Source organism: Nomascus leucogenys, chromosome 8 (assembly GCF_006542625.1).
Source record: "Nomascus leucogenys isolate Asia chromosome 8, Asia_NLE_v1, whole genome shotgun sequence".
Taxonomy (NCBI): domain Eukaryota; kingdom Metazoa; phylum Chordata; class Mammalia; order Primates; family Hylobatidae; genus Nomascus; species Nomascus leucogenys.
In genome coordinates this window covers 73,194,499-73,208,845 of record NC_044388.1, presented here as the reverse complement: position 1 = coordinate 73,208,845, position 14,347 = coordinate 73,194,499, and the positions used below count along the sequence as shown (strand labels likewise).

Sequence of the window (14,347 nt, the reverse complement as noted above, 5' to 3'; positions counted from 1 at the left end):
GGCCCAGTGAGTGTTGAAGACCATAACAAAAGAAAAACTTTAGACAAAACAAATGTAACAGTTTACTTGAGCAAAGATCAATCTGCACATTGGGCAGCCCTTAGAACCAAAAGTTCAGAGAATACAGTTCTGCAACCTGGGTATTATTTATAGAAAAAGGCTGAAGAGGTGGGGAGCGATGGTTCACACCTATAATCCTAGCAATCTGAGAGGCTGAGGTGGGCAGATCACTTCAGGTCAGGAGATGGAGACCAGCCTGGCCAACATGGTGAAACCCCATCTCTACTAAAAATACAAAAATTAGCCAGATGTGGTGGCACACACCTGTAATCCTAGCTACTACTCAGGAGGCTGAGGCGGGAGAACCCTTGAACCTGGGAAGCCGAGGTTGCAGTGAGCCAAGATTGTGCCACTGCACTCCAGCCTGGGCAACAGAGTGAGACTGTCAAATAAATAAATAGCCAAAGATAGCAGAAACAAAGAACAGAGACTGGTTGTTTCACAGTTACTTTCCTTGTAAAGGTTAAAGCAGAGGGGACTTCCTTGTCATGCCGGCTAAAACTGGTCTATTTGGGAATTTGGATTTCCTGATTTCTTGGAAGATCAAGCAAACAACTTGATTTTGTCTTGGTGGCGTGGAATTATTTTTAATTTTTATTTTTGAGACAGTCTCACTCTGTCACTCAGGCTGGAGGGCAGTGGCGTGATCTCCACTCACTGCAGCCTTGGCTTCCAGAACTCAAGGGGTCCTCCCATCTCAGCCTCCCGAGTAGCTGGGACAACACGTGTGCACCATCATGGCTGGGTAATTTTTTAATTTTTTGTAGAGATGGAGTCTCCCTATGTAGCCCTCGCTGTTCTCAAACTCCTGGGCTCAAGCGATCCTCCCACCTTTGCCTCCCAAAATGCTGGGATTACAGGCCTGAGCTACAGCACCTGGCCAAGGTGGCCTGGAATTTTAGCATAAGTGACTCCATTTTGGTTTGATCTACTGAGGCCTAGTGAAGGAGCTCAGTCTAAATCAATGGGCTCCTATAAATTTAATTTAACAACCACAAGTTTCTTTAACTATAGCTTAGAGTAATTTTTTTCTACTATGACTTCAGTGGGGAGGGAAGGCAAATTGTAACTGCTCTCTAAATCAGGAGGTGGCAAACTTCTTTTTGTAAAAATTCAGATTGTAAATATTTCAGACTTTCTGAATCGCATACTGTTTGTTCATTCATTTGTTATAAGCCTTAAAAATACATAAAAAGCATTCCTAGCTCCCAGGCAGTACAAAAACAGGCCTTGGCTGGATTTGGGCTGAAGACTCTATTTTGCTAAACTTTACTCTAGATAATACATCCATTAGAGATAGTAAAGTTTCTTTTCTTTCTTTTTCTTTTTTTTTTTTTGAGATGGAGTCTTACTCACTCCAGCCCAGGCTGGAGTGCTGTGGCTGGATCTCGGCTCACTGCAACCTCCACCTCCAGGGTTCAAGTGATTCTCCTACCTCAGCCTCCTAAGCAGCTGGGATTATAGGCATGCGCCATGACACCAGGCTAATTTTTGTATTTTAATAGAGACAGGGTTTTGCCATATTGGCCAGGCTGGTCTCAAATTCGTGACCTCAAGTGATCTGCCACCTCAGCCTCCCAAGGTACTGGGATTGCAGGTGTGAGCCACGGCATCTGGCCGAGTAAAGTTACTTTCTACCATTCCAAGAAAGTCTATTTTCTTGAGAAAAACTGGATAAATAATTTAGAAATTGGTTTGTGAATCATTTTCCTCCTACCTGAATGAAGAGGGAGTTCTAGTGGCAAGCAAGATGTAGCTACATAGACTTATGAAAATAACTAAGACCTTCAGATGAAGGGAGAGTTAGGGGAAGTTACATGATTTCTTATTTGTGTTATACATTTGCTCAATGCATTTTTCTTTTGGGAATTTATGAGTTAGATATGAAGTACACCTTTGGTAAACAGATTTTAAAAATTCAACGAAAAGAAGTAAAATCTAACCCATGACTTAAGACTCCAAAAGTGTTTAAGAAAATTAGAAAAGCAAGCTCTAGTTTAAATTTTGAAAAATCTCAGTGTGAGTACAAAGTTTTCTTAGGAGCTCAGAAATGTAAAAGGTTTATACAAAAGATGAAAGAAAGAGTATCTTTCCCAAAACCTACATGAACAGTGTTTGAAAACCTAAAACCAAGAACAAGCTGAAACTTAAATCTTCCTCCATAAAAGGAAGTTTTTTGGGAAGTAATGATGGGATTGAGTGCAGTTAATTATTAGGATTAGGTTAGGACTGGCTGCATAATTTTTGGAACCCAGTGCAAAATGAAAATTTGAGTCCCCTTGTTAAGCAAAAAGTGTTGATAACTTCAAGATGGCAACAGCAGAGCATTGTATGGGGCCTTCTGAGCGAGAGCTCAGTTCACATGCTCATGAAGGAGGTGTAAACCAAAAATAAATTCCAAGGCCCCCCTGAAAGGGGCCGGGCGGAGACCAAACTACACCGGTCGCGGTCAAGAGATCTTTATTGGAGGTATCGAGCAGAGAAGGAAGAGAAGAGAGAGAGGGCTGCTGGCGTGCTAGGTTTTATATCCCTTGGGCCTACGTGGATTGGGCTAGGGGCGGGCCCAAGGGAAGGCGGGAGATGCTTCTTTCTGATTGGCCCTTCTTTGGCGGGTTCAGACAGTGCCCAGTCAAGGAGGGGAGAAGAACCTGGAACCGGCCCCATCTTAAGGTACGGCGCCATTTAAGGTACCCCATGTTACCTAACATTCCTCCCTTTTTGTTTTCTTAAATGGGGGAAAATGGGTGTCGTGGTTCATCTGGCTGCTTCCTGCTGAGTGGGGGCGCTGTGGGGAGGGGGCACAGGGAGAACTGTCAGGGTTGTGCATGGGGTACAGTATGAGTATGAGGCAAAGCAATAGGGCGCTATACATGAAGACTTCGTTAGACGTGAAGTCCATGAATGTTCCTTGTCCTCCAGTGCCGTGAGCCAGTTGAGGGGCAGGGATGGGTTGGCGATGAGCCAGCTGTCTGAGCGAAGGGTGTTTAAGCTTGCTGTAGCCATCTGGGGTACTAGGGGTAGAGTTTGGTCTGCCTGAAGAGAAAAGAAGATGGTAGTTAATTTAGGCTGTGAGGGCAGGCCTACCCCCTCCCCCGCCAATCCTGGGTATCTGTTGCTGGTCGTTGGCCGTTTAAGAGGTCAGCAGGGTGTGAGACTGTCTCTGGAGTCTGCCGTGTCTTCACAAGTCGCTAGGAGCTGGTAGTTTCTGAGGAGAAGCTGGTTAAAGGTTTGGTTAGAGATGGACTGAGTTTTGAGGGAGTGGGAAATAGTTATGGTTTGAGTTGGATATGCCCAGGCATTGCTGGGATATATGCCTCCTGTAACTGACTGGGCCCAGACCGGGTCGGCGGGGTTGTCGATATGTATGGCTCGGGAAGAGGCATTGTTTTTAGTGGTATAATATAGGAAGGGGGTGTGTTTGTTGATGTGGGAGCCAGACGGCGAAGTGGAACATGTGGAAAAGAGGGTCCCAGCTGTTTTCTATCATAGTGAGAATAGGGCTGGGAAGAGGGCCCGCCGGCGGAGGAAAGTGTAAAGATGTGAGAGGCGGAAAGCCAGAGAAGAGGACTTAGGAGATGCATGAGAGCGGGGCGTAAGCAGTTTGGTTCTTCGTGTGGTCCGGGTTGGTAGCTGGTTTCAACCGGTTGAGCAGCGACCGGAAGATGAGGTGGAGGGTAGTGGTATGGGGGGGTTCGTCAGCCGGATCAAAGTCGGGAGCGGAAGGAGAGGTTGGTAGCTTGAGAGCAGCGATAAGATGTTGCGGCTTGCAAGGGAGGCAGAGGTTGGGTTTATCCCGTAGAAGAAAGAAGCCATGAACGTAGGGGATCTCTGCCCATTTTCCTGTTTGCTCACAGTAGTTGTAGAGATCCCGGAGAAGGTTGGGATCAAAGGACCCATAAGTGAGCCATCTGTTTTGGTTGTCTAGGGCGTAGGTGGGCCAGTTTTGAGTGCACAATTTAATGAGGTGTGTAGGTTTGAGATCAGCAGCCAAACCCAGGGCTGATAAGTTATTTAAAAGGCATTGTAAGGGAGAGTAGGCTGGCAGGGATGCAGAGGCTCCCATTACGGGAAGATGGGGGTTTACGGAAATATATGGCAAAGGGCTGGGCAGGGTGTCCCCTACCAGCCGATGACCATGCTGTGAGTCAGACCCTTCGAGTCGGTCGTCACCGAAATGAAAGGACTGAGGGCCTCTAGGAGGCCGAGGGCCATGGGCCACCTGGTACCAGGATTTTCGGAGCGAGAAAGGGGAAGGGGCCCAGGCCTGGCGAGTGAGGAGGAAAAGGAGGGAACCCTGCTCCCTGGAGGCCAAGTCTAAAACAGGATTTATGGCAGCCGTGTGGGCGGCCGAGGCGGGAGCCGGTCGACTGGTCTCAGACACTGGAAGGGGAGACTTACCGAGATGAGGCTGGTGTTGGGCGTAGAGGTTGGCGAACAGGAAAATGAGCGAAGGCCGGCCGGGGTCTGGACTGAGCCCGAAAAGGATTGGGGTCCCACCGAGGGGGGTGGGGAGTCCCGATCCGAGTCACGGCACCAATGAAAGGGGCCGGGCGGAGACCAAACTATACCGGTTGCGATCAAGAGATCTTTATTGGAGGTATTGTGCAGAGAAGGAAGAGAAGAGAGAGAGGGCTGCAGGTGTGCTGGGTTTTATATCCCTTGGGCCTACGTGGATTGGGCTAGGGGCGGGCCCAAGGGAAGGCAGGAGATGCTTCTTTCTGATTGGCCCTCCTTTGGCGGGTTCAGACAGTGCCTGGTCAAGGAGGGGAGAAGAACCCGGAACCGGCCCCATCTTAAGGTACGGCGCCATTTAAGGTACCCCATGTTGCCTAACACCCCCAACCATCTGAATGGACTTCCTCCTAGGCCAGGGCACTCTAAAATTCAACCTGAAGGACTGGTTCAGGCCATGACAGGAAGTGAGGGTTAGACGTGCCTCATTACACCTCTCTGTCATTAATATCAACACAGACCTTAAGTCTGATGAGAAACATTTATAATCTATTCTCTCTGAAGCCTGCTACCTGGAGGCTTCATCTGCCTGATAAAACTTTTGGTCTCCACCACTGCCTTTGAGATGTACCATCTTTCTGGACAGAACCAATGTATAGCTTAAATGTATTTGATTGATGTCTCACACCTCCCTGAAATGTATAAAACCAAGCTGTGCCCCGACCACCTTGGGCACATGTTCTCAGGATCTCCTGAGGAAGGATTGTGTCACAGGACATGGTCACTCATATTTAGCTCAGAATAAATCTCCTCAAATATTTTACAGAATTTGACTCTTTTAGTCGACAGAGGCCCTCGGCCAGGGACTCAAGAATGCCCAAATCCTGCCTCAGCCCTGCCATCTCCACTTCCTTTGAGGTTCTAGAAGGAGGTTTGCAAGATACAACAGCATGTAAGATACCACAGCAGGTACCCCTTTATTTTCAAGTGGATTCCTGTAACTGCCTCTTTAGGGATCTTGGTTAAGCTATGCTGCAGCACAAAATTTAGGCTCAGAACATAAGTAGAGTCTTTCTGCGCAGCAGAATTGAGGATTCCTGAAGGTTTAGAGAAATAGAGGAGAGAAAAAAGAGCAAATGTCTCTGCCTAGAAGGCACCTGCTGTCCCAGGAGAAGTAAAAGGGAAAAGTGTACTTTAGTGACCTCTCCCTGTAGCAGAAGTGTGCCATTCACTATTTTAGAATCTAATCAGATTAGCAGCGCCTCTTCTAGGACGGGAGCAAAGATGGAGATTGGAAAAGAAAGACTTTCTCCTGTTTCTTCTTCACCCTACTGTGAGGGAAAGGGCTTTTAAAACTACATTTGAATTTTAAAAAATAAACAGGATGAGCAGTATTCTCTGCTGTTTTGATGCAGTTAGCATAAATGCTAAGAGATAACAATGAGCAAGGAAAATAACCATTTATTTTCCTTCATCTTTTTTGTAAAGCAATATTTAGTAATCTGCAGTTTTAGCAAAGAAAAAAATTGAAATTCAATTAATGAGTATATAAGAATAGGCCAGGTGTGGTGGCTCACACCTGTAATCCCAGCACTTTGGGAGGCCAAGGCAGGCAGATCACTTGAGGTCAGGAGTTCAAGACCAGCCTGGCCAACATGGAGAAACTCCATCTCTACTAAAAATACAAAATACAAAAATTAGCTGGGCATGGTGGCAGGAGCTTGTAATCCAAGCTACTCAGAAGGCTGAGGCAGGAGAATCGCTTAAACTCAGGAGGCGGAAGTTGCAGTGAGCTGATATGGAGCCACTGCACTCCAGCCTGGGTGACAGAGCAAGACTCCCATCGTCTCAAAAAAAAAAAAAAAAAAAGAGTATATAAGAATACCAAATAACAATGCAGATGTTTGAAAAGTGAATTTAAGTGTCTAGAACTAGACAAAACACAGCCCTACACCAGAGGCATTTGAACCAGAGCAACTCCATCTTGAATAGGGCCTGGGTAAAGTAAAGCTGAATCCTACTGGACTTCATTCCAGGAGGTTAGGCACTCTAAGTCATAGGATGAGATAGGAGGCCAGCACAAGATATAGGTCACAAAGACATTGCTGATAAAAACAACATGTGATAAAGAAGCGGGCTAAAACCCACCAAAACCAAGATGCCGATGACAGTGACCTCTGGTGGTCCTCATTGCTCATTATATGCTAATTATAATGCATTAGCATGCTAAAATACACGCCCACCAGTGCCATAACAGTTTACAAATGTCATGGCAATGTGAAGAAGTTACCCCATATGGTCTAAAAAGGGGAGGAGCCCTCAGCTCTGGGAATTGCCCACCCCTTTCCTGGAAAACTCATGAATAATCCACCCCTTGTTTAGCATATAATCAAGAAATACTAAAAGTATAATTAGTCAAGCAGCCCTCGCTGTTGCTCTGTCTATGGAGTAGCCATTCTTTTATTCCTTTACTTAACAAACTTGCTTTCACTATACTGTGTTGACTCGCCCCAAATTCTTTCTCACATGAGGTCTAAGAACCCTCTCTTGGGGTCTGGATCAGGGGCCCCTTTCTGGTAACACCTAGAATACTAAAGAAATAGGTATATGTGCTCTGGGTTGCCATAATTATTCTGAGAAATTATAGGACACATAAAGAGAAACCAAAAGACTGAGGGGGAAAAAACTCAACATTTTTTTTTTTGAGACTGAGTCTTGCTGTGTGGCCCAGGCTGGAGTACAGTGGCACGATCTCGGCTCACTATGACCTCCGCCTCCCGGGTTCAAGTTATTATCCTGCCTCAGCCTCCCAAGTAGCTGGGATTACAGGCACATGTCACCACGCCCAGCTAATTTTTGTATTTTTAATAGAGATGGGTTTTCACTATGCTGGCCAGGATGGTCTCGATCTCTTGACCTTGTGATCTGCCCACCTCGGCCTCCCAAAGTGCTGGGGTTATGGGCATGAGCCACCACTTCCAGCCCTCAAAAAAAATTTTTTTTTTTTTTTTTGAGACAGAATCTCGCACTTTTGCCCAGGCTGGAGTGCAGTGGCGCTATCTTGGCTCACTGCAAGCTCCACCTCCTGGGTTCACACCATTTTCCTGCCTCAGCCTCCTGAGAAGCTGGGACTACAGGCACCCGTCACTGCTCCCAGCTAATTTTTTTGTATTTTTTTAGTAGAGACGGGGTTTCACCGTGTTAGCCAGGATGGTCTCGATCTCCTGACCTCGTGATCTGCCCGCCTCGGCCTCCCAAAGTGCTGGGATTACAGGCGTGAGCCGCTGCGCGCGGCCAAAAATTTTTAAAAAGAGGAGAACGTTTAATCAAAATTGGAATTAGTAAACTTGGAATTGGCTGTTGGTAAATTGTGAACAAACACCACTGTACAAGCACTTTGCAAGGACTTATGTGAGATGAGGTGATAATAGAAGCACCCTGTATGTTCTGTGAGCAAACCCTTTCAATTGAGACTCTCAAAAAAAAAAATGAGGGGGGTGGGGAGGCACAGTTATGGTGGTAAATCAATGAATAACAGAAATAATTCCAGCAAAATGATTAGCAAAACTCATCATGTCCTTGGAGACAAGATGAAGAAACGTGATAGGTGACTCAGCAGTTTGGACAATCCAAATAGAGTTAATGAATTGATACATCAGGGACAACTTAACCAAGAGTCTCTGTGACATCTCACAAAGCTCTGCCCGATCACTGTCCTGTTTGACAACATTATCAGTAATTTTTATGCTGGCACAGAGGCGTGCTTATCAGGTTTAAAGATTACCCAAAACTAGGAGGGATAGCTAACATAATGGCTTCACTAAAGATTCACAATTACCTCCACAGGCTGGAATCTCAATCTCAAATGTCAACACGTTGACATTTTGACTAGAATAAATGTAAAGGATATTTTTAGATTAAAACACGTTTTTTTGGTTTGTTTGTTTGTTTTTTTTCAAAAACCAGAAGGGTAGTGACCAGGCTTGGTTGCAACTCATAAAACAAACAAAAAACTTGAAGTTTCTTTTGAAATGAAGATGAAGTATAGGATGGAAAAAATTAAAGTTTTGATTGATTATGCGTTAAAAGGAACCAGCTCTATAATGCAGCTGTTGAAAAAGTTAATACTGCTTTGGACAAATCATTAAAAACAATAGTAGTCATTTATTGAGGGAATTATGAACACTGGCTCTGGAGCTAGACTGGCTGGGTCACACTGGACAAATTCTTTCATCTCTTTGTGACCACATTCTTCCATTTTTAAAATCAGGGTGATATGGTTTGGCTGTGTCCCCACCCAAATCTCATCTTGAATTCCCACGTCTCATGGGAGGGACCCAGTGGGAGGTGATTGAATCATGGGGGCAGATCTTTCCTGTGCTGTTCTCGTGATAGTGAATGGGTCTCATGAGATCTGATGGTATTATAAGGGGGTGTTTCCCTGTACAAGCTCTCTTCTCTTGTCTGCCACCATGTGAGATGTGCCTTTCACATTCCACCATGATTATGAGGCCTCCCCAGTCATGTAGAACTGTAAGTCCAATAAACCTCTTTCTTTTATAAATTCCTCAGTCTCAGGTATGTCTTTATCAGCAGCATGAAAACAGACCAATACAAGGTGGTAAGAATAATACCTACTTAATAGAGCTCTTTTGAATAACTCAACAAGATAATACATATAAAAATTTAGAACAGTGCTCAATAAATGTTAGCTGTTATTGTTCTGTTCCAGACACTTTACACACATTTGTATGTGTATGTATGTGGTTTTTTATTTAATTACATGTATTAATTGCAAAGTAATACACATATTAAAACAATACCAAAAGGTATACACTGAAAAATTGTCCCTTAATTATCAGTCCTTCTACTGAGAGATTAAATTAAAATGCACCTTTCATTTTTATGTACTAATGGGTGCATAGACTGCACAATGCTCTGCACCTTTTCCTCCCCACATGTTGTGTATCTTGGAGACATTTCCCTGTCAGTATATGTAGATCTATTCCATTCTTTGGTTTTGTTTTGTTTCCCTCTAGAGATACGGGGTTTCACTATGTTGCCCAGACTGGTGTCCAGTTCCTGGGCACAGGTGATCCTCCTGCCTCAGCCTTCCAAGTAGCTGGGACTACAGGTGTGCACCACCACACCTGGCCTATTCCATTTTTTTTAAGCTGCATAGTATTCCACTGTGTAGATGTGCCATAATTTATTTACCAGATCCCCAAACCACAGTTATTTAAGTTCGTATTCAGTCCGTTTTTTTCCACAGACAATGCTGCTATGAACTTCCTTGTAGCTCAGATACTGGAGTCAGATTGGGTTTAAATACCTGTGCTGTCACTTATTAACTGTAAGCATGGGTAAATGTCTGAGCTTTACCAACCTTGACTTCATAAAGTGTAAAATAGGGGTAATAATAGTGCCAAACTCATAGGGTTCTTGTAAGGATTAAATGGAGAGTACCTTGCTTGATGCTCCTACATAGTAAGCTCTCAATGAACATAAAATACTTCCCTTTTTAACTTTCCAACTTTACATACATTTGAGTTTGTAGAGTGAATTCTTAGAAGTAGAATTACAGATTCAAGGGTGTTCATTCAAAACTCTGGCAGATGTTATCAAATTGTCTTCTGTGTTGGATCATGTTTTCCTCTCTAGATACACACTCTACCTGTCCTGACCCTGCTCTGTACTCCAGGAGGCTATAAATCTCTAGCATCCAGTGTCCGTTCAGGACCTCTGTGAGAGATGGGAAGGCAGAAGGAAAGAGCCCCAGGCCTCTGTTTCGCAATGGCTACATTCCCTTACCAGAAGCCAGCTTCCATTAAGCAGCTCCTCCCCAGTGGCTACTAAGTCCACCATGTTCCTTTTTTAAAAACAGATTTTTATTTTTGTAATAAGACAGGGTCTCTCTCAGTTGCCCAGGCTGGAGTGCAGTGGTGCAATCACAGCTCACTGTAGCCTTGACCTCCTGGGCTCAGGTGATCCTCCTGCCTCAGCCTCCAGAGTATTTGGGACCACAGGCATCTGCCACTACATCCAGCTAAGTTTTTAAAAAATTATTTGTAGAGACAGAGTCTCCCTGTTTCCCAGGCTGGTCTCAAACTCCTGGACTCAAGCAATCCTCTTCCTTGGCCTGCCAAAGTGTTGGGATTACAGGCATGAGCCACCGAACCTAGTCCCCACCATGTTTCAAGAAAAGCTCTCTCCCTTTGCCCAGTCAGTCAGATCGGGTAGAAACTGTTTCCTGCAGTTGCTTGTCCCTGGATCTTTCACCAGCCCTTGCAGGTTCCCCTAACCCTGAGCGTATCTCCATAAATAATCCTTTTGTTAAACTTCCCTCAGTTACCCTTTCAACATGTCGTCTGACTGGCACACTATCCAATTCACACTCTCACTGCTTCACTATGAGAATATTTGTTTTCCCACACTCTTGCTGATATTGGCATGTCAAATATTTTAAAGGTTTTATATAAAAGACTCTTTTAATTTTTTATTTTTTCTGGGCACCAGTGCCATTATTTATCTTTTATCACAGGTAGTGTTTCCTTTTAAACTTCAGTTTCTTAAAGGCCTTTGCATAAGTATAGATACTTATTATTTCCTCAATATTGTATTAGTTCAATTAAAAATATCAGAAAATTCAGCCAAAATAATATGAAGAACTATTGAAGACATTAAAAACTTTATCCCAGGCCGGGCTCGGTGGCTCACCCCTGTAATCCCAGCACTTTGGGAGGCCGAGGCAGGCAGATCATGAGGTCAGGAGATCGGGACCATCCTGGCTAACACGGTGAAACCCTGTCTCTACTAAAAATACAAAAAATTAGCCGAGCACAGTGGTGGGCACCTGTAGTCCCAGCTACTCAGGAGGCTGAGGCAGGAGAATGGCGTGAACCTGGGAGGCGGAAGTTGCAGTGAGCCGAGATCGCGCCACTGCACTCCAGCCTGGGCGACAGAGCAAGACTCCATCTCAAAAAAAAAAAACTTTACCCCAGTAAAATTTTTTAGGTGTGATGATGACTTGTGGCTGTGTTTTTTAAATGAGAAAAACCCTTATCTTTAGAGATATCCTCTAAAATAATTACAAGTAAAATGGTATGATATATTAGATTTACTTCAAAATTCTCCAGAAAAATAGACAATGAGTGTGGGAAATACATGGAAGAAGACTGGGAAAATGTAGGTAATTGTTGAAAGCAGGTGATGGGTATGTGGTGTATCATTATATCCACTGTTTGCCATTCTGTTCCCATTCATTATCTCCACCTTTATGTGCTAAAAGTCCCAAAATAAGAAATAAACCAACAAACAAAGCCAATAGCAACAATAAACAAAGAAATAAAAAGACAACTAAACATCCAAGTTGAGGAGAAGAATAGCCAGTGAGATCCTCAGGTGGGGCAGCTGCTCCAGCACTGCCCAGCCACGATCAAGGTGACCGTCACCTTCAACAACCACAGGAGGCCACAGCTCTCTAGGTTCCACCAGCTCTACAGTGAAGACACACAACAGCAAATCAGGGAGACTTTCCACTTGGTATTTAAGAGAGATGAAAATGTTTGTAAGTTTCTAGAAGGAGGATTATTAATTGAAGGATACGACAACAAACTGATTTCTAGACCTCACATAATAACATATTTTGTCTTCTGTGTGGGTTCTTCAGAAAATGAACTTGGTGTTTTAGATCTAATTTGAGTATTTGTGGAAAGATTAGGCAAGTGTTGTTGAAAATGTCTGTGAACTGGATTTCATCTTCCATGTGGCTCACATTATTCTTGTAGAAATGATATTGGGGGAATGGTATTAGAGACTGTATTAGTTTGTTTTCACACTGCTATAAAGACATACCCAAGACTGGGTAATTTATAAAGAAAAGACATTGAATTGACTCACTGTTTCATGTGGCTGAGGAGGCCATGGGAAACTTACAATCATGATGGAAGGGGAAGCAGGCACGTCTTACATGGTGGCAGGAGGGAGCTGAGAGCGAAGAGGGAAGAGATCCTTATAAAACCATCAGATCTCATGAGAACTCACTCACTATCATGAGAACAGCATGGGGGAACCTCCCCCATGATCCAATTACTTCCTTCCCTTGACATGTGGGGATTACGGGTCCCTCCCTTGATCTGTGGGGATTACAATTTGAGATGAAATTTGGGTGGGGACACAGAGTCAAACCAGATCAGAGACCAACAAGAATGAGCTTGTTACACAAATTAATGTCCAAAATAAGCTGAAAAAAACAAAGGTTGGCTTTACAGGAACCTAGCAGCCCATGCTGTATCAGCTGTATAGAATATAAACCTTCCCAAGAGTCCAAGAAACATTAACACTGGTGACATCAGTATAAAAGTGCCAAACCTGCGCTCTTTTAGATAAAAAATTTAAAAGACTATTTTCAGTAAAATCCAGGGGAAAAGGTCATCCAAGTTTACCTTGTAGTCGTTTACCAAAAATAAAGGAGAGTCTTAACTTTTGCTCTTGGATTTAAGTCAAGGTACTGTACAGAAGTTATATAAAATCGGTATGTGAAGTTCAATGTACCTTTTCTTGTTCAGTGATTTTTAAAGAAATCAAATAGTTCCAGTGTGATTTGTTTTCTTTTCTAAACTGTCTTTCTATGCCCACCAAAGCCATTCCTTATATATTGGCTACTATGATATTTTGAAAAGTGTTTGTGATATTTCGTTATGTATCACCCAAAACATTGGTATTTTGTATGGATTACAAGTGCAGCATTCCTTAGGTCTTTCTGCTATTTGTCACGATTGTCACTTAAAGAACCAAGTGTATATTGTGTGAAAATATTATGACTTTTTCCCTTTTTTCTTTTTCTTTTTTTCTTTTTTGAGACAAAGTCTCACTCTGTCACCCAGGCTGGAGTGCCATGGCATGATCTCAGCTCACTGCAACCACCACCCACTAGGTTCAAGAGATTCTCATGCCTCAGCCTCCCAAATAGCTGGGATTACAGGCATGAACCATCATGCCCAGCTAATTTTTGTATTTTTAGTAGAGACAGGGTTGGCTAGGCTGATCTCGAACTCCTGACCTCAAGTGATCTGCCTACCTGGACCTCCTAAACTGCTAGGATTACAGGCATGAACCACCACACCTGGCCATGACCTTTTCTCTTAGTTTAAATAAACTCCAATATAAAAATTCAAGTGAAACAATTTTTATAGGTCTATAACACAATATTATCTGCAGTCCATTAGATTAGGTATGGCTGTGAACATTTAATCATAACTTTCAGTTGCAATTTTATGTTCACATTATATTTAGATATCTCTCAATATTTTTAAAAGAAAATTTTCAACCATATATGGCTGGTCCACAGATTTGCCACATCCTCTTTGTTTTGAAAATTTTCAAATATATATGAAAATGGATAGAATATTATTATGAAAGCCTGTATACTCTCTCCCTAGATTCAACAACTGTCATCATCTTGATGCATTTATTTAACGCTCTGTATATCGTTTTTAAAAACTGAACCATTTGAAAGTCATTATGACACTTTTGCTTCTTCTAGTTCCTCTCCCTCCTCCTGAGTTTTTAGTTTTGTTTTCCGACTTCCTATATGTGGGTTCCTTTTTCTAACAACCTTACATAGCCTTCTTAAAAAGGAGAAAAGTCCTCTTAACTTTATATTCATCTCCAGCTACCACCATCTGTCTCTTTCTTTCTCACAGCCCACTTTCTCAAAGGAGAGTCCACACTGCTGTTTCTACTTCCTCCCTCTCAGTGGGTCTCACTGGACTGCGGTGTGCCATCCACACAACTTCACCTTGGCACCATCTGGAGCCTCACGACTGGGAAATTC

At 43.4% G+C, this 14,347-nt stretch overlaps 1 pseudogene; it reads left to right on the top strand.

The window, feature by feature from the left end:
• Positions 1 to 4,462: 4,462 nt before the first annotated feature.
• On the top strand, positions 4,463 to 12,900 carry LOC105740193 (annotated as a pseudogene).
• Positions 12,901 to 14,347: the final 1,447 nt, after the last annotated feature.